This window comes from Acanthaster planci, linkage group LG02, assembly GCF_054643075.1.
Source record: "Acanthaster planci isolate LZ-2023a linkage group LG02, COTS_SCS, whole genome shotgun sequence".
Lineage (NCBI taxonomy): Eukaryota > Metazoa > Echinodermata > Asteroidea > Valvatida > Acanthasteridae > Acanthaster > Acanthaster planci.
Window position 1 is genome coordinate 21,527,698 of NC_141778.1, and position 23,971 is coordinate 21,551,668.

The 23,971-nt window shown below is 40.7% G+C and overlaps 1 long non-coding RNA gene across 1 annotated transcript in view; it reads right to left on the reverse strand.

The window, feature by feature from the left end:
- LOC147800008 (uncharacterized) overlaps nt 1-21,611 on the reverse strand; it is a 47,802-nt gene extending 26,191 nt beyond the window's left edge. The window contains exon 1 of the long non-coding RNA XR_015424470.1: nt 21,495-21,611. This is a non-coding gene — a long non-coding RNA (uncharacterized LOC147800008). The remainder of the gene's footprint in view (nt 1-21,494) is intronic.
- Nucleotides 21,612-23,971: the final 2,360 nt, after the last annotated feature.

The following is a 23,971-nucleotide window of genomic DNA, read 5'->3' on the forward strand; positions in this document are numbered from 1 at the left end:
ACGCGTCTTATAAAATCTGTGTTTGTTCTTTGTCTAATAGTATTTAGGCTAAGAAATACTTCACTATTGTTTTCTTGGGTTAAAAGAACTTTTTTGCCTTCAAACTTTACGTACAGGCGATCTTTACTATCTAAATTAAAAATATTTGGGTCTTTAATTTCTGTTTCGTAACCAGTTTCCTTTTTGATAGCTGAGTAAAAATCGTTCACTTTAGATTCGCGTAACAATTGCCTAAGATCCATTAAGTTGACTTGTCTTGTTAGTTCTGTTTCGTGTAAAGGATCGACGTCTTTAATTAACTCGTTGTATCGCTTTTCGATCTCTAAGCCGCCATATATTTCATCTTCTTCGTCTGGCCCAACGTCAATAGGATGTGTAAAATCAGGGTCTTCTAACGACGTTTCTGTTTGCGTTGGATTAAGTATTAAGTCCTCCCACTCCAATTGCGAGTCTTGATCGGTCTCCTCTTTGTTTTCTAGTGGTATTTCTTCAAAATCAACTCCTCCTTCAGCCATTTCACTTTAACTTTAAAATAAGAAAACTTAACAGCTCATAGGAAAACTCGCGGGCAGGATACCTTGTGACACCAGCCAACCTTGGATGAACAGGGCACCGCTAGACAGCGAGGTCAATTTCAACGCCTCTTCGGCAGATAATTTATTTAGGCCCGGCGGTTTGATTTTAAATAGCTTGCTCGATAGCATAGCATATCCAATAGAAATTCCCGAAACGACTGCACCGTGGTAAACCGTATTGGCGATTCCGTTTACGTCGATTGATTTAGCGTTACTCATATTTAATATAAGGAATCTTAAATTCATTTCATATCCAAAATTGGTTCTTGGTTAGGAATTATCTCTCGCTCCGCTTCTCGTTTTGAATAACTTGTCGAGAAGTAGAACACTTATTTTTCCAAATTAAATAGATAATAACCCCCTAGATAGCCAATCCACCAAATATCAAGCTTCTGTTTTCAAAGGCCGTTTGGGTAAAGCTAGATAATGGTTGCTGCTTTGCCTCGGTGTTTTCTTCACCCGCTAATTTCATCTTGGCGAGCTGTTACTTCATCTTTTTGTTATGCTCGGCCAATTTCTTACATTGTTCTACACGCTTTGGATTTTTGGCTTTAGTTACCGTCTGAATTTGGTTGTTGTTCGATTCGTTTGTTTGGTTCGATTCGTTTGTTTGGTTCACTTCGTTCGTTGACATCCTCTTTTATAATAAGAGAACTTTTGTTGAATTCTAGATGTTTTGTTGTAATCAACGCTGCTGTAAGTGGGGACAGGTAAACCCCGTACTTGTAACAGATCTCCGTGAGTAGGTGTCCCATGGTCTGAATGATAATTGGGTCGTCGTTTAAGTCTTTAGTTAGCGCGTCTTCTGATTTTAAGTTGACGTTAAAGCCTAAAAATTCAACCGGGGTAGCTATCCCTAGCAAGCGAGAATAAAGGCTCAAAATAGCGTGGCCGAGAGTTTTAACGATTTCTTTGCCAAACTTAACTTCGTACAAATTGAATAATTTTTCTTGATCTTTGGATGACATGGTTTCAATCTCCTTGATCGAGTATTCTTTGCCGAAGTACTTTTTACTTTCGCCAGCTTCGGCGATTGAACAGAGTCTATCTTTTACGCTCGAGGTTGATTCTGTTTTTGATTCGGTAATAATAGATTTAATGTTGTCCATTTAATTATATGATTTTTAAATTCGTTGTACGTTTGTTTGAAGCGTAGGTACTCATAGGTGTAGTAAGTCAAGTTTGCTGCGATAACTAACTGGATAAATAGTTGAACATATTCTAGCATTGTTATCATTTAATATAAATAAAAATAAAAATTAGTTACAACCGAGCTGAGTTAGCCCGATTGTAACTAAAGAGAATTAATTTAATGCAAATAAATAAATACTTAAGAACTAGCTTTCAAATCTTTATACGAGGTAACAATTAGCTTATCGCTCTTTCTAGCGAGGTTACACTTTAAACAGCAAAGTACGCCATTTGATTTGATGTGACCAATTTTATTATCTAATCGTTCAATAGTACAAAGATCGTTTTTATGTTCTAAAAATTGCATCTGAGCTTTGCAATCAGGGTAAAAGCAACGAGGATAGTCCTTAATAAGTCCGCGGCAAAAGTCTGTGTCAATAAACCGGTCAGGATCAAATCGATTATGCTTCTTATCTGATTGTATAGCACCGCTAATCCAATTTTTAATAGTTACTTTAATTGGATCGCTACAAATTTTACATTTACGTTTTTCTTTTTTCGTGCTCGCAAACGATGTTCCGTCACACTCTATACAAATATGTTTTTGTCTCCCGTGCTCGCAAATCGATGTACCCCCACACTCTTTACAGATATGCTTTTGTCTCCCGTGTGGACACTTGTTTTGTTCTTGATGGGCTCGTACTTTCTCAATGCAGCCGTTACAGGTCGAATTGACTTTACCCGTTCTCTGTATGGAAAAGTTTGTCAAGTCCAAGAGCCAACGACACTTCGCGCAGTTTTTTTACTTTTAATCATTTTTACTTTTATTAATAGATTTTAAAAATTTTTCTCATTTTTATTGAACGCGATAACTTACGGGTGGCTCTGTATTTAACGTCAACTTACTGAACCGAACGTCGCGTGGGTGTCTTTTAATTTCTTCTCGTTTTTCGTCCGGTACTACATCGTTCTCGTCGAGACATTGATCAAAGGACGATCGATCTTTACATGTAAATATCGCGGTCCAAGCGGTATTCTCGCGAAAATCCTTTAAAACCGAATTATACTTTTGCGTTAGAAGCCAACACGAATGAAGATAATGTCGACCGCTAAAAGCCATTTTACTAAGGGCGCAAACAGAACCACTTTTAGATTTCTTTCGATACTTGATAAACTGATCGGTGGCACAATCGTCGATGATAAACAAAGTGTAAACCCCGTCAAAAATTTTTTGATAAAGTTCAATCGCTTCGTTTAATTCTAGTCTTCTCCGATCTAACTCACAAAGATAAACGTTTTCGTCGGTGTATATCCACAGTCGGTCCAAGTACCTTTTGTTTTTAAAAAGCGTCGGGCAGATAAAGACTATGGCTTCAAACGTAAACCTATACTCGGTTTCCAACAAATTTAAAATCCACTGAGTTTTACCCGACCCAGTTTTACCCACGATCAAAGCGCAGTGAGGATTTTTAAAATTTCCGTTCATTTAATTTTAATAAACCAAACTCCTGAAGTTTCCTTCTTCCACCGTCAGTTGCGCGTCCATCACCAAAAACACGTACATCGTGAGCGCCCCCGCGGTTTCGGCTTCACGTTCCATTTGAATTGCGATATCTCCACCACCGCCTAGGGGTCTACCCGATCCGTGGGCCGAATTGTCGTCGGAACTTCTGAAATCGAGCCACAGACCGTACTTGTCTTTTAGATAGCCGGCTAGGTCTACTCCTGTTAAGTTAAAATCTTTGACGGTCCCTCTAGCCGATTCGGTGTCCGAGTCTCCGAAATATTTAGTGACTTCATTCCAATGTTGATATTCAAACAGACCTTGCGAGTACAGTTGATTCGGTCTCCCTTCGACCGTAACAATCGTTTTTGTGATGTGCGGATTGTAAAATATTTGCGGGTTCTTGATCATCGGGTCTCTAAACAAAATTAACACCCCTTTCAAGCTTTTGATACTCTGGTCGATGCTAATGTTCCATAGCGTGTCACTCTTGTTTACGGCCTGTTTTTTCCACGAGTGAATCCGGTCAAATATGTAATACATCGTTTTTTTATTTTTTAGTGTTTGCGCCAGATCTCGATTGGTAACTACCTCGTATTCCAAGGTCAGGTCCGAAATTTGATATTCTGCGGCGGTATCTGACGAGTTGACCACTTTGTCGTGCCCGTTAAAAGTCAGTTGATACGTTAGAGGCTCTTTAAACCACGAAGGATAAAGCGGAGCGTGACCCGTCAACATAGGTGTGTCCAGTGGAATCGCGTATCTGTTTTTAAAAGCGTCGGCGATCGCTTTGTCTTTACCGTCGTTCGCAGCAGCATTAGCATCGCCAGCCCCTAGACGTATCTTGGCGAGGTTTCCCTTTCCAGACCATAATACGCCATGTTTTTAGTCTGCGACAGGGGTAGCCAATTGTCCTTAAAATTGTGAAATACGTCTGCATCCCGGTAACTTACGATGTCCGTGCCTTGAAGACGCACTTTAATTTCTGAAATCAAGTTTCGAGCCACGTTGTTATAAACTGTCCGGTCATCGTCCGAGGCGCCGTCTAGATCGAGTTTAAAAGCCAACTTTGCCGTGCCGGGTACCATGACTTCGTCTATGCCTAGAGCTGGAAGTTTTACGTTTAACGTGTGACCCGCGGCTATGGTGCTCGGGTTGTGCGTAATGGTTACCTCCCTCCTTTCGCCTTTGATCGCGCGAGGAACTTTAAGCCTGCGACTCGGGTTTAGCTTTTTGGTGTATTGTTGCGACATATTTACTTTTAATATATAATATTCTTATTTACGATTCTTATTTTATTTTTAAAATTAAATAAAACAGTTTAGCTTTTTATTTTATTTTTAAAATTAAATAAAATGCAACAAACGTAAAACCCGCTACAAAAAACAGGTTTTCGTATTTTTCACTTTGGGTCTCTGAAACCATATCACCGATGTGATCTATATCGGCGCGAATATCACCCAGCATCTGCTGAATCTCTGCTTGATCGGTTTGACTCTCGATTAATTTATCTTTAATTTCGGTAACACTCGCTTTGCTCGTTGCTTCGCTTTGCTCGTTATCCATATTTAATTTAACCTTATTCTAAAAATGGCTAGTGCTTTAATGATGGTTGGAGGAGCGATAGTAAACGCCTTGGCATTCACGGGCTCAAATGTTTTATTCAGCAGTTTATCAAAAGGTGAAGCAAGCGTAGCGAGCGAACGAAAGCGAAACCGCGTACACATGCTAGACTTTTTAAACGAACGAATGCGACAAGAACGCGCGAGTCAGCAAACATTTGTAAACGTGGACGAAGTGTTGCGGGCGTATTCGAGAGTAACTGGTTACCCCATTACCGCCAGAGCCTCAGTTGTCCGATTTTTACGAGCCTTCCGAAGACCTAAAGATTTGCGAGTTTGTTTGGATTTTAGGCGGGACGGCTTTGGTGGGGCTGTTAGCTTATCGATTTGCGTAACTTATTTTAAAATGGAGAGAGAATTTAAAAAACTATTTTACAGCCCACAGGGTTACTGGCGAGGAGAAAGCGCGGTCGGTCATCTACACGAAAAGACCGGTGCGGACAAATCAGTTATCAGAAACTGGCTAAAAAAGCAGGCCGTTTGGCAAATATACCTACCCGCACCACATTACGTACCCAGACCTACAATGTTGCAATCAGAATCGGTCGAACCTAATTACGCGCATCAAATGGACGTTTTGTATTTACCCTGGGACCGCGTTAAAAGAAAAACGTTTAAATACGCTTTGACCGTGTTAGACGTGGGTTTGCGGTATAAAGAAGCTTAACCGTTGACCAGTGAAACCGCCGAACATGTAACCGAAGCGCCAAGAAAATTTACGAGCGATCACCTCTGACCTGGCCCAAATTCGTAATGGTAGACTCGGGATCTGAATTCAAAGGCGAGTTTAAAAAGTTAATGACAAAAAAAATAAAGTACAAATTCAAGTGGGTGAACCTGGGGTACACAGATCTCATGGAATCGTGGAAATGTTTAACAGTACTTTAGCCGAGCGTTTATTTGGCCACCAATACGCTCAAGAAATGATAAACGTGGGTGAGCGAAACGTGGAATGGGTAGAGCGTTTGCCTCAGGTCGTGAAATCGTTAAACGAGGAAAAAACGCGTTTAATCGATGCCGTTCCTGCAGAAGCGATAAAATTAGCGAGCGTAGCGAGCCAAACACCGGGTTGCACCTGTAAGAGCTACCCAAAGAGAACTTCAACTTCCTCCAGACCCGGTCGTTAGGTATTTATATTACCCGGGCGAGCAAGAGGGAGGCACCGTCAGAAGGGCAACAGATCCGGTCTGGTCCGTGGACGTCTATCAAATTGAAAAGCGCACCAGTCAATTTAAACGAGTGAAAGGCAAGAGGGTAAAAACGGGTCCCACTTTATATTACCTTTTAAACGGGCCAAATAGGAGTTTCGTCAAAGAGGAACTTCAGGTCGTGCCCGAAGATACCGAATTACCAAATTAGGTAATGTCCTTATGCCCGTAAGCCAACGTATCGATTCCGTTCGGTAATATGTAGCGCTTTGTGTCCAACGGTGACAGACTAAGTTTCTGTTGAGAGATCGTAAACACCCGATGTTTATCCGATCTAAATAATTGTTGTTTATTGAAATAAGAAACCCGGTCAAAAAGACAGCTTTTATACATCTCGTGGGTTAACCGTTTCTCGGTTACTACTTTGGAAACCCCTTTCGCCTTCTTTAAATTGTGATCGGTAGTTAAGATCGAATACATTTTTGGCCTGATGCAAACGGCTTCTAAAATTGTTTTGCTACCAAATTCGTCTTTCATTTTGCCGATGACTTTTTTATTTTTGGTGCTGTAAAGCGTATGATCGGGCAGGTAATTACTAAAGTCAAACAAATTGCGCTTTTCGTTTAGGTAGCCAGTTAAATCGTCGGAGCTTCGCTCGATTTGAACTAATAGAGAATCAGTGTCCGTGTAAAGTAAATTTACTTTTTACCAAAAGTTGATTTTAGTTCGTTGTAGTAGAAATCATACATCAACGTTTTTGAGATATCGAGAATACTTACACCGCAATAGATTGGCTTATTTAATTTTGTTTTGGTTCGGTACATTTCCACAAACGAAAGCTCGCACGATTTAAACGGCACCGTAGATTTATAATTCGGTTTATAAGTTAATTTTTTGTATTTGTCAGCATCTTGTACGTCCCTCAGTAAATGACCGTCAATTCGATATCTGACCTTTTCCTTCGTCTTGCCAAAGACCGAGCTGTTCATCAATTTGAAAAAGTCTTTTTCAAAATCATTTTTTGCTTTCTTGCGCAATTTCGTGTTTTTGTCAATATAGCTTTTCATCCACGGCTTTTGACGAAATTTTAATACTTGGTGAACTTCTTTGATCCACAACCCGAGTTTGAGATATTTTTGCAATGTACGATAATGGCACACATATTTTCGTTTGGTGTCCAAAGTGGCCACGAGTTTGTCTACTGAGGTCACTGCGCTCACTTCGCTATTACCAATTAAATCCTGTTGGTAACTCGAAAACCATTCGTTTGGTACCGAGGTATTTTCGGGTGCAAGTGGAAAGTCATTATGTTTGTCATGGTGACGTTCCGGGTAATCTAAAGAGATTTCAAACATGTAACCGTAGTCGTCAGTTAGTTGCAATTCTTGGATGTAATAGTAAGTAAATTCTTCTAAGTCTGTTTCCCAGGTAAATTCCCCTACAGGCGGATATTTGCTCATCGCCCAGCCGTATAAATTATTTGCGTCCAAATACATGATCTGTGACTCTGGCTTATTTGGGTCGTAATCAGGTAGTTCTGGATTATTGGCCTTTGCATATCGCTTTGCACCCACACTCGAAATACCACCTCTTTTGGCCCTTTCAAAGAACAAATGCATGTCGATGTCTGTCAGTAGTTCCAATTGTATACCCGAATGCTTTAACAATGCATCCCACGACAGACCTGGTGACGTATAATAGTTGGCTGGGTCAAGGCCGTAGTGTTGTTTACATACCCTCCGAAAGTTTTCAAAAACAGCCGCTAGCAATAACACGTCCGTTTCCACGTATAGGTCGTGGTAATCTCCCAAGTTTTTACAACCAAAGGCTTGCCATACTGTCTCTGCACGAGCGTATTCTTGCTCGGTTATTCCTAACTGCTTCAGAGAGCTATAGAAAGCGTCTACTGGCGGGAGTTGTCTCTCTTGGAACCGATAAAAGGAATCGGTGTACTCATGGGGGTAAATTCCCTTTTCCAAGAGTAAATTTGTGTTTTCTGGAAACCTTTTGCAGAGTAAGTTTAAATCATCGGATGAACAGTTTTTAACCAACCGATCTAAGGAAGCCGCCATGAAATGAAAGGAGTCTAAAAATCTGAGTTGGCCAAAGGAGAACGAATGTAGTTCTCGGTATTTTTAGCGATCAACTTAATTGATTTCCAGTAAAATTCGTGAGCGCCCTGCATAATCAAGTGCGCATCGTATTTCTCGAGATTATGTAAAATCACCGGAATGGGTGTTTGATCGACCACTATTCTTAACTTGAGATTACAACTGGCGTGCACTGGGCCTCGGTACTTCCCCATTTCGTGACAATGATCTCTAACCTTTCTAAAATTATTGATGGGCTTTTTGCAATCTAAACATACCCATTCTTTGAACTCTTTATCTTTGCCTTCAACTTTAACTATACGACAAAACTTGATTTTTTCTTCTTTTGTCTCTGGTGTTTTTGGAATATCACATTGACAGTGAGATTCACCCGCTCGCTTTGCTCGATCTATCAACTTTTCGCAGATCCAACATCTATGACAATTTTCATAGATTTTTTGTAACTCGGGTGACCAAATCAATTTCGCTTTATTTTTAAACATTTCGTTGATCTTCTTTGTTTCCTGAGAAAGTGACCCTACAAAATTAACAGCCGCATCTTGGCCTCTGAATGTTTTTCGGCAAGTGCAAACTCCATCGCATCTATCGACCGCGTACGAATATCCGCAGGGCTTGTGAATCTGTGTTTTGAGAGTATTTGATTTAGCTGGTGGTAGTTTTTCCAAAACCGACTCAAAATCAGCGTAAATTACAAAAGGTGCTTCTTGCTTATTTTTGTAATTTTCAAACTTGAGTATATTCTCGCCCTTGACCGGCATTTCAACTTTACATGTAGGGACGTTTAAGCCTTGGCAATCTTCTTTGTGTCTCATTAACTTTTCTTCCGTTTGTAAATGCGACATGCAATTAAAACACCAGTGTTTCTTATGCTAGAGATGATCGATATCACTCGTCAACCGAGAAAAGTTTTTAATCCAACAGTAGTGATTTTTGTCACCTTTGTTAAAGTAAAGCAAATTGATCGGTTCTTCTGGACGCTTGCTTTTTAAAGAATGTAAAGACCGTCTTTTTGGTGTAACCAAACACATTGATCACCAAGCCATTTTGCGATTCGATACGTGGGATTTGTGAAATCGGTGTTGGAAAGCTTATGTTTGTAAAATTTAAACCATCTGATTCTGACCGGTAAGTCAAAGGCCGCTCGTCATGTCTTTTATATTTTGGATTTGTTTCCAACTGTCTTTTGACGTCGTCTGAATATAACTTTAAAGCTGCCCGCAACGCCCATCGGATACATTCTTGATCTTTATTTTGGACGATTATGATTGCTTTTTTGTCTAACAGTTCCTTAGGCAACGGAATGTAAGAAGAACCCACTGGATTATATTTAACCACGTTGATGTAAAAAGCGACGACTTTGTCAAAGATCCAACCCGAGCCTTTTTGTGTATGAGCTTCCACCTCTTTTATTTGCGCTTGGCGTTGTTCAGCGAGTGCGTTTTTAACGTCGGCTTTATTTGCGACGGCATCGTTGTCGCTCGGAAAAGGGAATACGCCAAATTCAGTTTTTTCAGGTTTTCCAATCTAAACTGAACTTTGATATTTGTTTGCAATTTGTACGAACCAATTTCTTTCAGTTCTTCCGAAGCTTTTTTCTCGATGAAAGTTTTGTAAAAATCAAAAAAGTGTATTAGGTCGTATTCAAAGAAACGAGGTATCAATTCCCAATTGCGAAAATTACCCTGAAAGCGCCTGACGTTTCTAATGTCGACTTCCGCAATTTCCTCGGGCTGAGTGTAAGCTTTAATCGCTTCAATAAAGTCCTGTTTGACGTATCTGTCTTTGTTTGCAAAAGGAATATTATATTTTTGTACCGTTTTCAACAGCTGCCGATATGACTGACGCGGGAGGTACCTAAATTGTTTTTGATCTTCTTTGATAGCGTTTATTACTTCTGATCGTGTATGATGTTTACGTTTTGGTGCCAGTAGCGGAAGGTTATACCGTTTGACAAAATCTTCTAAAAACGCCTTCTTAAATCGAGTAAAATATTTTAGTATCGGTCTGTGTAGAAGGTTGCTCATGTCTCTATTTATATATAGGTTTCTAAAATTTTTATCATTTTTTCTATCGACTTGACTTGACATGTTTTTTTTATATATTGTTATTTTTATATATAGGTCATTTATTTAAGGCGGTTGTAAACATCAGCGTGTTTTGCTTTGAACAGAGCCACGCTTTAAGTAGAGGTCACGAGTTCAGGCCGACGGGAAGTCCCTTTTTGTTTGTGGGTTATTGCTGGTGCGATCGGTGCTAGTCAAAAGTTCAAGGTCAGTGAAGTGGAAATCCCCAGCGTAGTCACGAGTTGTTTACAGCAAAAGTGCACCGGGGTCAAAAGGTGAGTTGGAATCCCCGGTGAGTGTGATGGGTGAAAGGGGGTAAAAAGGGCGTGTGGATCAGAATCGGCTATTTCCTACTACTCCATTACGCGTGTTTGATGATATCAGACCAAGCTACGATGTCTACCACTACCAAAAATAATCGTAAGACATATGTAATCTTGACTTGCTCATTGACATAGAAAATTGTATATCGTCAGGACCCCTAAATCTACGCAGTCCTATTTCTACGCCCTCACGTTTCAGTGAACGTTTTGCGGACGCGCGCACTATTGAACAGCCAACAGTCACTTGAATGTATTTTTTTGTCCGTGTTCAAAATTTAGCAAAGGACCCCAGAATGTTGGAAATTAATCCTGTAATCTTACTTTATGTGTAAAAAGAAATAAATAATTGTTTTGTTACAATGCTGTTACAATCCCAAACATCAGGACTCGCCTTTCAATAAATCTTGTGTAGCACGTCTTGGCCACCGTAGATTTCAAAGGTGACCAGCTGCGTAGGCAGGAATTGTTAATCACGCGTGTGGTCGCACCGGGCCCACTAAAAGCTGCCTACTCTTGGGCACCAAAAGATGTAACTTTTTCGTGTAAGTTGCTTCGATGACAGACTGTGAGTTGTGAAAATAAAATCACCTCTAAAAGAAATTTCAACGGCATTGTAGTTTTCTGGAAACCCTGTTTCAAAGCCTTACGTGCGCAGAAATAAGAGGACCGAGGATACGTTTCCAATCTTCTTACAGTCACCTCATCATAGCGTTATAATAACTATTACCCGACAGGTTATATGGATCTAGACGAAAAGACGTCTGGGGACAAAGTTTTACTGTGGCTGATGTGGTTTATTCGGCTGGTTCGGTGTGGATGTGCGACTCTCTGCCCGATTGTCAGTCTCATAGGGTTTGTATATATTTACTGCACACTCGCCTTTTCATCCATCATACAAGTTACCTTGCCTTTTTAGTATCGGAAAATAGTCCTTGAATATGAATACAGCGTGAATAAATTAATGTGTTTGGTTCATTTAGATTTGAGGGCCGTCCCTGTTAAATGTTTCCGTTTGAACGGTTTGGACATTCGCTTTGAAGTCTTTTTTTTTAAGAAAAAAGTTGGATATGTATATGAAAGTGATAACCACATGGATTAGTTCCAGACATGCGTAGAATAACACTTATTCCTTATGGAATGAATTAAAGATTGCAGTTTGATACTGAAGTCACGCAGTCTTTAGTTAATCTTCAGAACTCTTCAGAACTGGCCAACTTGAAGCTAAATTTAGCCAAAGGTTGCACGACAAGCCTGACAATCGCATTTAAAATTCTCTACGAATAGTGTCCATCTCCCTTGAAATGTTACTAACAGTCCAATGCAAAAGGTCCACTCCATCAAAGCATGCTGGCCAGGTATACCTAGTCTAATATATTACAAAGTGGGACAAACAACTATAGGGCCTACCCTTCCGTTCCTTTAGGGATGGTCTTAAACAGCCCACACATATGAGACTTATTAGAACGTACCTGAATGATTTCCAGAAAAGTGACATTCATTCATAGTATCTGTCCATGGCAATAAAAGTATACAACACGGGACTTCGTTGTGCAACAATTTCTGACTTATCACAAACACTAACCTGATTAGACATCATGCATCAGATGCAAATTCCAGAGCTTGACGCGCGTGTTTAGCAGCTCTCGACTTCCTATTGGTCAAAAGAGGCATGTAATGGCGCGCATAACACCCGGCTACACGTTACGAACGTTGTATCACCGCAGTAATGGCTGGATCAGCCGCTTTTTTAATACTGGACTTTGGCTCCGTCGCAGGCATCAGCTGTTGGTGACTTATCTGAGACGGAGACGAAGTTGAGCATTGGAAATCTACAGCCTATGCTCTATACTTATGCATTGTGACGTTTGACCCTGACTCAGCAGACATGACTCGACTGTTTTGTGCACTTTGCTATACTGCCATTGATTGGTTGATTTTTCTGACGTGTAGGGCCAACTACAGACAAAACCATTTTGGACCGTATTCGCGGCGTCCCCAATTTCAGTCGTATTCCCCAACGTAGCGTCTTTATTTGAAAACATTAAATTCAAAGAACCCAACTATATTCTACGATTTCATTCCAACCCCCAAAATCACGTGGTTCCATCACATTAAGGATTTCAAAGTTATACTGTACGCTCAGGAATACGACTGAAATTGGCGACGCCGCAAATACGGTCTATTGCACGCAGCCAAAGCGGGAGTACACGAAAAGCACGTGCCACTTGCATTGTTTATACCCAGAGCTTCGTAGGCGGCCTATGGGCCAACTTCCCGCATGGTTCCCTGCACAATACGGGATAATTAATAGTATGGAGCGAGCCTGCGCGTTGATGCCGCCGGCCCTTCGCAGCACTAGGCCTAAACTTTGTTAGAAATGCGCTCATAGGCTTGTACAGAATTATGGAAAACTTCTACTACGGAGGACTTCGGTCGATATTGGAAGTTAAACTCCGAGAGCCCAAAAAAATACCGAAGAACGCTATTCCCTGTCGAGAGAAGTCAGCAAAAACATCTTTTGCAAAGAAGAAGCTTGGCTTGCAGTCCTTCGTGCTGAACACCAAAACAGGTACGCCGAGCAGATGCACTGTGAATGGGGGAGCGACATTTTAAAAAGATGTTAGTGTTGATTGAAAATGCCACACTCACCAACACTGAAAACGACGGTAACTTTAGAAAAAAAGAACATAAAGTTATTTCCGGCCCTGTGGGCTTTTGTGTCTGTACAAAGAAAACTTGACATTGTAAAAACAAATTCAGCATGTTCAGAACTTTATATCACTGGTCTTTTTAACCCAAACTAATTAGAAGGATCTTGGTGGGGTGAAACGGTCTCATAGTTCTCTACAAATTGCTATATTGAAAGAAAACCTGTAAAACTGCTGGCATAGAAAAAATGTTAATTACAAAATCCCTGAGTGTTTTCTGTAATTGTATTTTAGAAACAAGTTTTGGTCGTAAATTATTTTGTCATATTTATAGGTTTGCCCCTCACAGGTCATTCAGCATTGGGATACAAGCTCTCAACATTTTAAAATGCCAAAATAAAAGCAAAAGCCACAGGTAAGTTTACAATTTCTTGTGCACACTCTTTGCCATAAGTGCTTAAGTTTAGCAGCGATTGCTTGGCACACCATGATGTTTTACTTTTTATCTAAAGAGGTTCTTAGATACAAAAATTACAAAATACTGGATGCATGTCCCCTTCAATTTTATCCCTCTGAGTCAAGATAATCCATACAACATATAGCATCCTCTTCCCCTAACATTTTCCAAAGACCTGTTATTAAACAAGACCTCTTGAAGATCTCTTGTTATCCTTAGATGGTAACATTCAAAACAATTCAGCAGAGATGTTATTGAAATTCCCAGTTAGGCTAGAAGTCAGTCCTATAGCAGTATAATCACACAAATTTATCCATTGCTTTGTGTATTTGAAAACCCTTCTGAGTGTAAATCAACACTACAAGTCTCAAAGAATGTAGTATTTTTACTTGTGGCAAGGACACAAAAGATGACAAATAAACGGTACCAACCTAAATAATTTGTTCTGAGACTTCCCTACAGTAAACAGACACTCCTTGGCAGAATAAATCAAGAGTTACAAGTTATGAAATTTGACTGGTTGACTTATAATTGTAGAAGAACTGAATGGATACCATCTTGCCAGTGAAACCTTCAATAATTCTCATCATTGTTGTGATTCCATGACAGTACATACACACACACCTTGCCCTTCAGGTCATTGCCATCTTGCAAGTTGAGAAATCATGCCACTGCAGTAAACTAACATACTTCAGCTGGACAAGGCAGTGGAACTCATTCTATCACAGGTAAGCCAGCAAACCATGATATTCAAGTATAAATGTAACCAAACTGCTTCCAACTTGAACCAGTCAATAAGAAAACCACTATTTCCTGGCCTATGTAAAAATGCATCACTAAATAGAAAAGCTTTGGAGCTGAAAGTAGTTTGGGATAATAACCATTGCCATTACTCTATGCAGTACAGATTTCAGTGAAATCTTTTCACTTTCTGATTGGGTTTCACATGAAACATTGCAATGGTGAACCATGAAAAATTAAATGACAAAGGATACGAGTAACTCTCCTTTTTTCCGTTGAGGTGGTGTACCGTTGCGGTTGTTATCACGTGCGCGAGTGCTGCATTTTTAAAGAGCGGATGTACGCGCTCCCTATCCCAGTCGTAAGTGACTTCGTCACAAAGGCGGACGCGCAACGACTTGCAGGCTCCCATTAGACGATCGCAGAAGTTGTGCGTTAACTTCGGGTTCCATGGCTCCATGCAAATGGCGATCAATGCATGTAACCCCTTGATCTCCATTATATCCGCTCCGAGCATGAATAAAAGAGGGCGGGTTTTGAAATGAAATCGACAGTCCTTTAGTACTCACGCACCGCATAGGTTCGCAAGTTTATGCGCGTTGACGCGGAGCACGCTGAGTACGCGCAACGATTTTTAATTTCACGTGCACGCCGAACGCGTGTTAGAACCCAGTTGGAAAACTTATTGCCACCTGTCTTTCTTTCGCCGGTGAGGGTGCACTTCGGCTCAGGGCGGATCACGTTTCAATCACTCAGTATTTACACAGCAACATTCTGTGCAGTAAGTTGAATGACTTTGTTATCTCCTTATTTAATACGAACAGCGCACAGCAGTATCTCTGAGATGGCCAAGTGGTTACGCTCGTGGTTATCAGATCGTTAGACGGTGGGTTCGAATCCCAGAATTGACTTTTTATTTTCCCGACGCTTGCCGTCAGTAGTTATAAGAGACTCCAATTTACCCCCGTCAAATACCAGCAGTACCTTAGCCTAGCGGGTAAGCTCTGCGGCTGGCACTGTCCGCGAAGTCCAGGTGAGCGCCTCAGTACAGGTTCGAGACTTATGGCCGACTCGGCGGCCAGGGCTTAGGGGCTTGTCCTCGTTTCCTCCCTTGCATGGTCGCTCGAACCCTTTTTGGGGTTAAATGGATGGGCAGGGAGGAAGTGCGTTGGGCCGGGAACCCCGAGATCCCAGAAGAGTCCTATATGGAAGCCGGTAACTGCGATTCGTAGCGAATTTAAGGAGTCCGTGCGCCTGAATGCTTGGTCAACACCGCATAACTTTTGGATTTTTCCCTAACCACTTTTTTTCATGTCCCTGTCCCTTGCCACAAGGCAATTTTCTAGGTTTGACTGCAGTGAGCTGCAGGATTGATGCTGATTTATTTTCATTCATTTCCAAAATGTTCGACAGTGAAACCGATCCCAACCGTCGTGGGTCCATTTCTTGTCAGTGATCTCAGTATAGAAGCTGTCAGGCGTATAATGTTTATTATCGGAGATTCAATAGTAAGAGATCCAGGGGTGGCACAGTTGGGTGGCACTTGCCTTCCTATTTTATTGATGGAAATACATTTCCATTTGTTATAACAACAAATTTCGTTGGGTTTTAACTGCAGAGTAATTTGATATTTTCAAAGAAAAATTCTCACAAAAGATACGTCCCATATCTCCGTGGGTTACCCCAAAAGTTGCCACAAATGCGTTGCATCTGCAGCTCCTTTTCTTGAATGTGAATGTTATTTTGATCGATCACTTACTCTAGTCAGACAGTTCTGCCCAAAAAATACAAGCAGGAAAATAATGAAATGAAAACGAAAGAAAGAAACAATCCCTAGTTGCTGGAATTTCAACAACAGAAAACGACATCGAGAATGCAATGGATGTCAAATCAATATTAGCTTTGGGTTTTACCCCATTGTAGCCTGAAAAGGCGCATAGGCCATCCTGTCCCCCCCCCCACACACACACGTAACCCACGTTAGACTTAATTTTGATCAGGCTGACTGAAACTTAATGTTGTCATTTTAATTAATCCGTGCCTTATTGGCCATAAGTTTAATAACGAAATTTGGAGTTACAGAAATGGCATAGTCAAGTAGCTCCCTTACCTAATACTTCCAAAATGTATCTGTTTTTTTTTTCAAACAGGTATGTATGGGTAGTTCAGTAATGCCTCCTGGGGGGTGAGGGCATAAAACCAGACCCCTCCCCCCCAAAAAAGTGAATTCGGCAAACACGAATGACATACAGGAAAATGTCAAAGTGATCATAATCTCACAAAACATGCATTTTTTTACTATTAGTTCCTGAATGTCACACACACAAGACTGGACACCTATGTAATATGTACCACAAAACTTGAGGGCGCTATTTCAAATTAATGTGGGAGAAGTACAGTCGTAATAGGACGCATTTCACCAAATGGTTGGAATTCTGCGCGCAAGCTCATAAGTAATTTGGGATCACTCGGGTTTTTACAATAAGACATGCCACAATCAGGAGGGATCATAGAAATATATCTATAAATCCCGAACTTTGGACAGGTAGTTTCCAGGTCCGGATACTTCTTGTGCAAAAAGCCCCAAAAGTGCGGGCCCATTGCGGAAATGGGGGAGATGGGGATCTTTGCAACGCGCTTCCCACAAGGTGTTCCAAATATTTTGTCCAGGATTGTAGGTTAAGCTATACGTCAAATTTTATGCAGCGAATTTTTTAAAACTTTGACTATGGTTTTACTAGATTTAAGCGAGCTCAGCAAAGTGAGTAGCAATGAAGGGAAAAAAATAATCGAGTGAATTTTTGAAATTGTGAAATCCCACCTTGCTCCTCCTTACTTTTCTCTTCCTCTTTTTATCTGGACAACAATTCTCTAAGTATGAACTTGGAAATTGATATGAACATGAGCCACGATCCCGTTGTGTGCCCATGAGGTTGACGTCATGAGGACGTCATTGGGTGACAAATGACAGGCAATCAAGAATTAGTATCTCAGTCCTTGTAAAACAATACTAATATCGATCATCATCAAGTGGAAACTGCAACTGCTGTATTATTTGAAAGTGGTAAAATATATCATGAGGCGACTTTCTCTTTAAAAATCTGGTCCCTTCTGCAACCAATACGTGGACGTATCTCATTTCATCCGTGGACTTAGATATGCGCGCATTACAGTAGGGCGTGTGTGCATCGGACCCGGAGCTAGTGCACAATACCACGAGTACACTGGTCCGACATGGAGGCGAAATATTTGTTTTGCAAATTGCTGGGGAATCTCGACTTGAAAATATTTGATAATATCGGCTCTAAAGGATCATTTTATAGGGGAAATCTTCCATGAGGTTTGAAGTAGGAAACTAGGGGAAAAAATACGTATATACATGGCCAGCTGCGATGTCACCCAACTGTGTCCCAGCTTACATGTCATTGAGGTAGATGTGTAGCATTAAGGGGCACATGTACTATTATCAATAGTAAGTATTAACCCTAACAGTCCCAAATCCTCCGATTTCAATATGATTTTACATACACCTAGGGGGTAAGGGTTAAAGAATGAAGTATTCCCTCTGTCGCATTGAACCTACAGATTCGCTTTAACAGGCTGCAGACTGAAAATTGGGCACTCGATGTTGCACTTTGGTGTTCACACAAAAGATTTTGTTTGTGGACTTTACCAGATGTCAAGAGGCGACTAAACAGCAAATGTATTCAGCTCAAATGTTGATAAAGTAATAACGTTATTACTTGATACCGCTATACGTAAATAATCTATCTAAAATGTTGTTTATCTGTTTTTATCTGTCCCACAAATTGAGGAACGAGATTCATTCAAGTTTGAAAACCCACAACGGAAGGCCTATGTTTGTAAAAGACACAAACTGTTGTCGCCACGACTGTGCAGTTGCAGACTTCCTGGAATAACCCCTACCAAGGTCAGTTTGTTGAAGAAGTGTTGGAAATTTGAATTGACTCACTTCCAATGAGGGGCAGAATTCTGACAGCGAAGTTTAGTGCATACTGTGATCCGCCCTCCCAACGGGGGGGGGGGGCAGAATGACAACGAAGTTCAGTGCATACTTTGGTTGGCCCCGAATGAGGGGTGCAAAGTTCTGACAGCGATGTTTAGTGAATATTTCGATCGGTCCTATCAACCAACATTTTCCCCCATGTAGGTCACACAAAAAAATTACCAATGTATTAAAATACATCAGCGAAATGAGCCCTCGTCCATGAGTTGTATCAAATCAAACAGTAAGAAAAACAAGAGATAGCCCTGTCTCATGACGAATGTATGTAAATTTCATACATATATTTCATAAACAAACATTGAGCCAAACTCCTAACACACATCTGTGAAGCAAACTATGGGACAGGGAGACCCCCCCGCCTTTGTGTTGGTCATTGTTGCAAGGGGGATGTTAAGCGACAATAGGCTGGAGAGTGTACAGGGATTGGACTTTTGGGGGAGTACCCCTCTGTCCCATTTCGTGCTTGGTATACCGCGATGCCTTTATTGATGCTCACGATGTACATGGTCAGTGCCATTTTACGTCCGCGAGAAAATGCAATTCGCTTTTCACGATGTGATCAAGGACCTTTGTCCACTAGATTCATTGAGCATTTAATAATGGTCAACGTCAGAACGTGTACACGGACAATCGTCACTTTCTTTCTTACATTTGAATTTCATTGTATTATGCATGGGGGAATGTGTTTTATTCCACCGTGTATGATCCATACACTTGCAAGGCGGCAGTCAGCCCACCCAAACGACCCCATAGCTCTTGGGCATTTTGTGCACAAATTTCAGTGATCAAAACAGGAAAATGTGGTTTCGTAACTACAAAATAAAACGTCACATTAGTTTATAAACTTAATGAAATATTCGACGTGTGTTGAGGAAACAACAGGCAAATCCCACACGTCGCTCAGTCAAGCGATAGTAATTGCCCTGGCTGAGGTTTCACACTCAACGGGCTACAAAATCCCCTTAGGGAAACAACTGTAGCTGACAAGAGATTCTTGAAATCCTACCTCGACCTGCCAGAAAACCCAAGTTCGAGCTGCTGACCTGGGTTTTCTAGCAGAAAATGAGAACTCATGGCATGAGAACTCATAGCTTTTCCGGTGGTAGATTCCAGTAGGATAGTTTTGTTCCCCCCCCCCAAAAAAACAACAAAAAACAAAAAACAAACAAAAAAAAAAGATTGGGGCTGTCATGAAATACGTTAACGCCCTCTAGCAGCATGTTGAAAAATACCAAATACATGTTCAATCAATGTGTTTTGCAAAGTTTCCTAAAAAGTGATATACATGATGACCTTTATACAGCCAATGCATGTCTGAGGATGTTATTAGAACAGAGGTTACGATGTCTTAAAACTGAAAAAGTAATCGTAAGAGATAAGTAATCTCGACTTGCTCATCGACCTATATTTTATACATTTCCAATCTTCTTACACTTAAGGCGATTTATTCATGACGTTTTAATAACACCAATAACAAGAAATTAAGCAATGATCCTTTAATCCTCAAAGCTATCTAAAATTGACCATTATAAAGTTAATGTACGTCTTCATTAATGTCGAGGGGTAAATCATCCGATCTTTGACATATTTAAAACCGGAAGTGCACTGTTATTTGAGATTCTTAAAAGATATCAACTTTCCTGTTAGTCTCCATAAAGGAAAATATTCTGAAATGGACTAGTGATTTTGTACGATTTGGCTCGCAAATTTGGTCCAAATTCAAACTTTTTTTACAAAAATATTTACCCGGTGGATTTGCATTTTCAAGTTCAATTGATTAGACAGTCTGCTAATTTATATGAATCTAGTTTAGATATTGCTCAAAATTGGCAACACATTTTTCATTACCTTTTTGAGGCAGGGCACAAAATCAAAGCTACTGAAATATAAAACGATTAATGTAAATTGGATTTGTCATGGAAAACGTCCAGGGTATAAAAGTCCTCGTACCACACTGTAAGCCCCCCTATGCGAAATTGTTTTCAAGATGTTTTTTCTCACATTTTTGCCTGGCAAAGACAGTTCAAATGTTGTTCACAAGTGCCTTGTATCCTGAATTCCGTAAATGTTGTGATGAAATCACCAAATACGCCCGCGGATAATTCTGCGAAACTCCACGCGACGCGTGAAAGACCTACGTTCGTGCGGTGAGCTTTCGGTAACTGAGTACTTTCTTCAGGGCAAGCAGATTAAGTTCTGCTGAATCTGAACTGAACTGATTTTATATTATATTCTTGTCAATATTCTGATCACGGAGCTACGCAGCCATTCCATATTTCTTTGGAAACCTGTTCGGACACGGCCTTATCTGCAATTTCTTCACGCCCATGGCTCTTCTGCGCACGCGTAAGGGCACTTCGTTACTTTGCATTTCGCACATGTAATAGTACGAGTGCTAGCAAAGATTATATAGCGCCGCGTAGCGGCGCAAGATAGGTAATTTGGCCATAAAGGTGTTATCACCTTGAGCGCCATTCGAGTGTGAACGTTGATGTGTGTGCTTGCCTGTCGGGGCGCCTGCGCCTGCGCATTAACATGCATTGCGCAGACGTAGTCCAACCAGAATGGCGACCATGTGATTACAACGTTTTACGCGTATTCACGGTGAAGTTCCCCATCTTGCACCGCTACGCGGCGCTATACGGTCTTTGGTGTAGGGCGAACATGTATGTACATGTACTCTGCCGTGCAAAAGCCTGATCGCACATGTAGATCCGAACGAATCGCCACGGAAAGCGTGGGGTTTTGTAAAATTTCCTGCAAAACACGTTGTCCGCGGGCGTATTTAGTATTAAAACATAGCATTCATGGAATTCGGGATACAAAGCACTTGGGAAAGACATTTTGAGCTGTCTTCTGCAGGTAAAAATGTGAGAAAAAAAACTGCATTGAAAAAGATGTCGCATTGTAGGAGGACTTTATACCCCGGACGTTAGTAGCAATGCAATGTAGACGTCGTCCAACCTGGGTTTACCTAGTCTAATATATTACAAAGTGGGACAAAGAAATAAACTCTTCAGCTCTTTTGAGGATTGTCACAGCAAATATATGACACTTATGATTTCTAGGAAAGTAGCACCACTTCATATTACACAACACAGGACTTCGTTGTGCAACAATTTCAGAATTATCACAAACACTAACCTGATTAGACGTCATGCATCGATGCAAATTCCTGAGCTTGATGCGCGTGTGTCTAGCAGATCACGACTTCCTTTTGGTCAAAAGAGGCATGTAATGGCGCGCATAACACCCGTCTGCACGGTACGAACGTTGTATCACCCCAGTAATGGCTGGACCGGCAGTTTCCAAATATCCACTCGACTTCCGCAGCAAGCTTCATCTGTGTTTTTTAAACGTCCTTTTTTTGAAGTTGTAGGTGCAATAGTAAGTCTGATAGTGCCACAAAACATCACGTAAAATGCAAAAGAGCCAAACATAGCATAGGCCTAGTACTTCAATTTAATGTACACACTCCAGGCTCACAATCAGGAATTGGTTTCGGAGACTTATCTGAGACTGAGACGTTTTGGAAATCTATAGCCTGTGTTCTTGTACTTACTTTGTGACCTTTGACCCTGATGAAGCAGACTTGACTGTTTTGTGCACTTTGCTATGTGGCCATTGATTGGTTGATTTTTCTAACGTGTACTGCAGACGCACCAACCAAAGCGAGTGAGCACCCGAAAAACGCGCGCCACATGCATTTACCCAGAGTTTCGTCGGCGGTCTATGGGCCAACTTCCCGCATGGTTCCCTGCACAATACGGAATAATAAATAGTATGGAGCTTCTTGGGCAACCAGCGAGCCTGCGCGTTGATGCCGCCGGCCCTTCGCAGGACTGGACCTATATGATCTTTGGTAGAAATGCACTCATAGGCCTGTAAAGAATCATGGAAAACTTCTACCACGGAGGTCTTCAGTCGATATTGCAAGTTAAACTCCGAGAGCCCTTCAAAATACCAAAGAATGTTATTCTCCGTCAAGAGAAGTCAGCAAAAATATCTCAAAAATTGCAAAGAAGAAGCTTGGCTTGCAGTCCTTGGTGCTGAACACCAAAACAGGTACGCCGAACATAGGCCCTGTCAGCGGGGGTGCAAAGTTTTAAAAAGTGTTAGTGTTCAAAACGCCACACTCATGGTCAACATCAGTATTAAAAATTAAAAAACCAACATAAACCACCGTTAGAGTATAAACAAAACTGTGTAGTAGAGAATGGAGTTAAACGACGGTATTCCCAACTTTACGAAAAGAACATAAAGTTATTTGCGGTCATGTGGTCTGTATTTTTGTCTGTACCACGAACGTTGATGTGTCATGTGTTAAAACACTCACAGTTTCCCCTCAAAATTCCACTCGAAACTCAAAACCCTACCCTTACTTGACAACATTAACCCTACAGTTATTGAGCATAATGTCAGTCATCTCCCAAAGTGAACTCAAATGTTAAAACGTAGTTCTCCGTTTTATTATAGGCACAGGGTCCCCCAACCTACAGTCCCCCAAAAATGAGCAATCCCAACAATTTCCATTATAAAATCCCAAGTGTTTTCTTTGAATTTTTGAGAAATAAGTTTTGGTTGTTAATTATTTTGACGTTTTCGTTGGTTTCCCCAACACAGGTCATTCAGGATTGGGATTCAAGCTCTGAAAAATTAAAAATGCTGAAATAAAAGCCACAGTTAGGTATACTTTATTTTGAACACTATTTGATGAAGTGGAACAGTGATTGCTTGGCACACCATGATGTTTTACATTTTATCCAAATAGGTTCTAAGATATAAAAGTTACAAAATACTGGATGCATGTCCCCACCAATTTTATCCCCCTGAATCAAGATAATCCATACAACATATAGCATCCTCTTCCCCTAACATTTTCCAAAGACCTGTTATTAAACAAGACCTCTTGAAGATCTCTTGTTATCCTTAGATGGTAACAGTCAAAACAGTTCAGCAGAGATGTTATTGAAATTCCCAATGAGGCTAGATTTAAAAATTATGATACTGACATCATCTGCTTGTTGTAAATAACACCACAATATCACCATTGAATGGCAATGTGTCATTTTCAAGATACCAACAGGGTACCATTTTACCCAACTGAGATGCAGTTTAACTCACTTTCCCTAATATTAATGCCACACATAGGTCCTTAAACAGCCCTAGGTGTGGTGGCAACATTAATTGAAATTTTGCTGTTGTTTTCTTGTCAAGTTGCCACCCAATCCTATAGCAGTATAATCACACAAATTTATCTGTTGCTTTGTGTATTTGAAAACCCTTCTGAGTGTAAATCAACACTACAGGTCTCAAAGAATGTATTATTTTTACTTGTGGCAAGGACACAAAAGATGACAAATAAACGGTACCAACCTAAATAATTTGTTCTGAGACTTCCCTACAGTAAACAGACAGTCCTTGGCAGAATAAATCAAGAGTTACAAGTGATGAAATTTGACTGGTTGACTTATAATTGTAGAAGAACTGAATGGATACCATCTTGCCAGAGTGAAACCTTCAATAATTCTCATCATTGTTGTGATTCCATGACAGTACATACACACGCTCCTTGCCCTTCAGGTCATTGCCATCTTGCAAGTTGAGAAATCATGCCCACT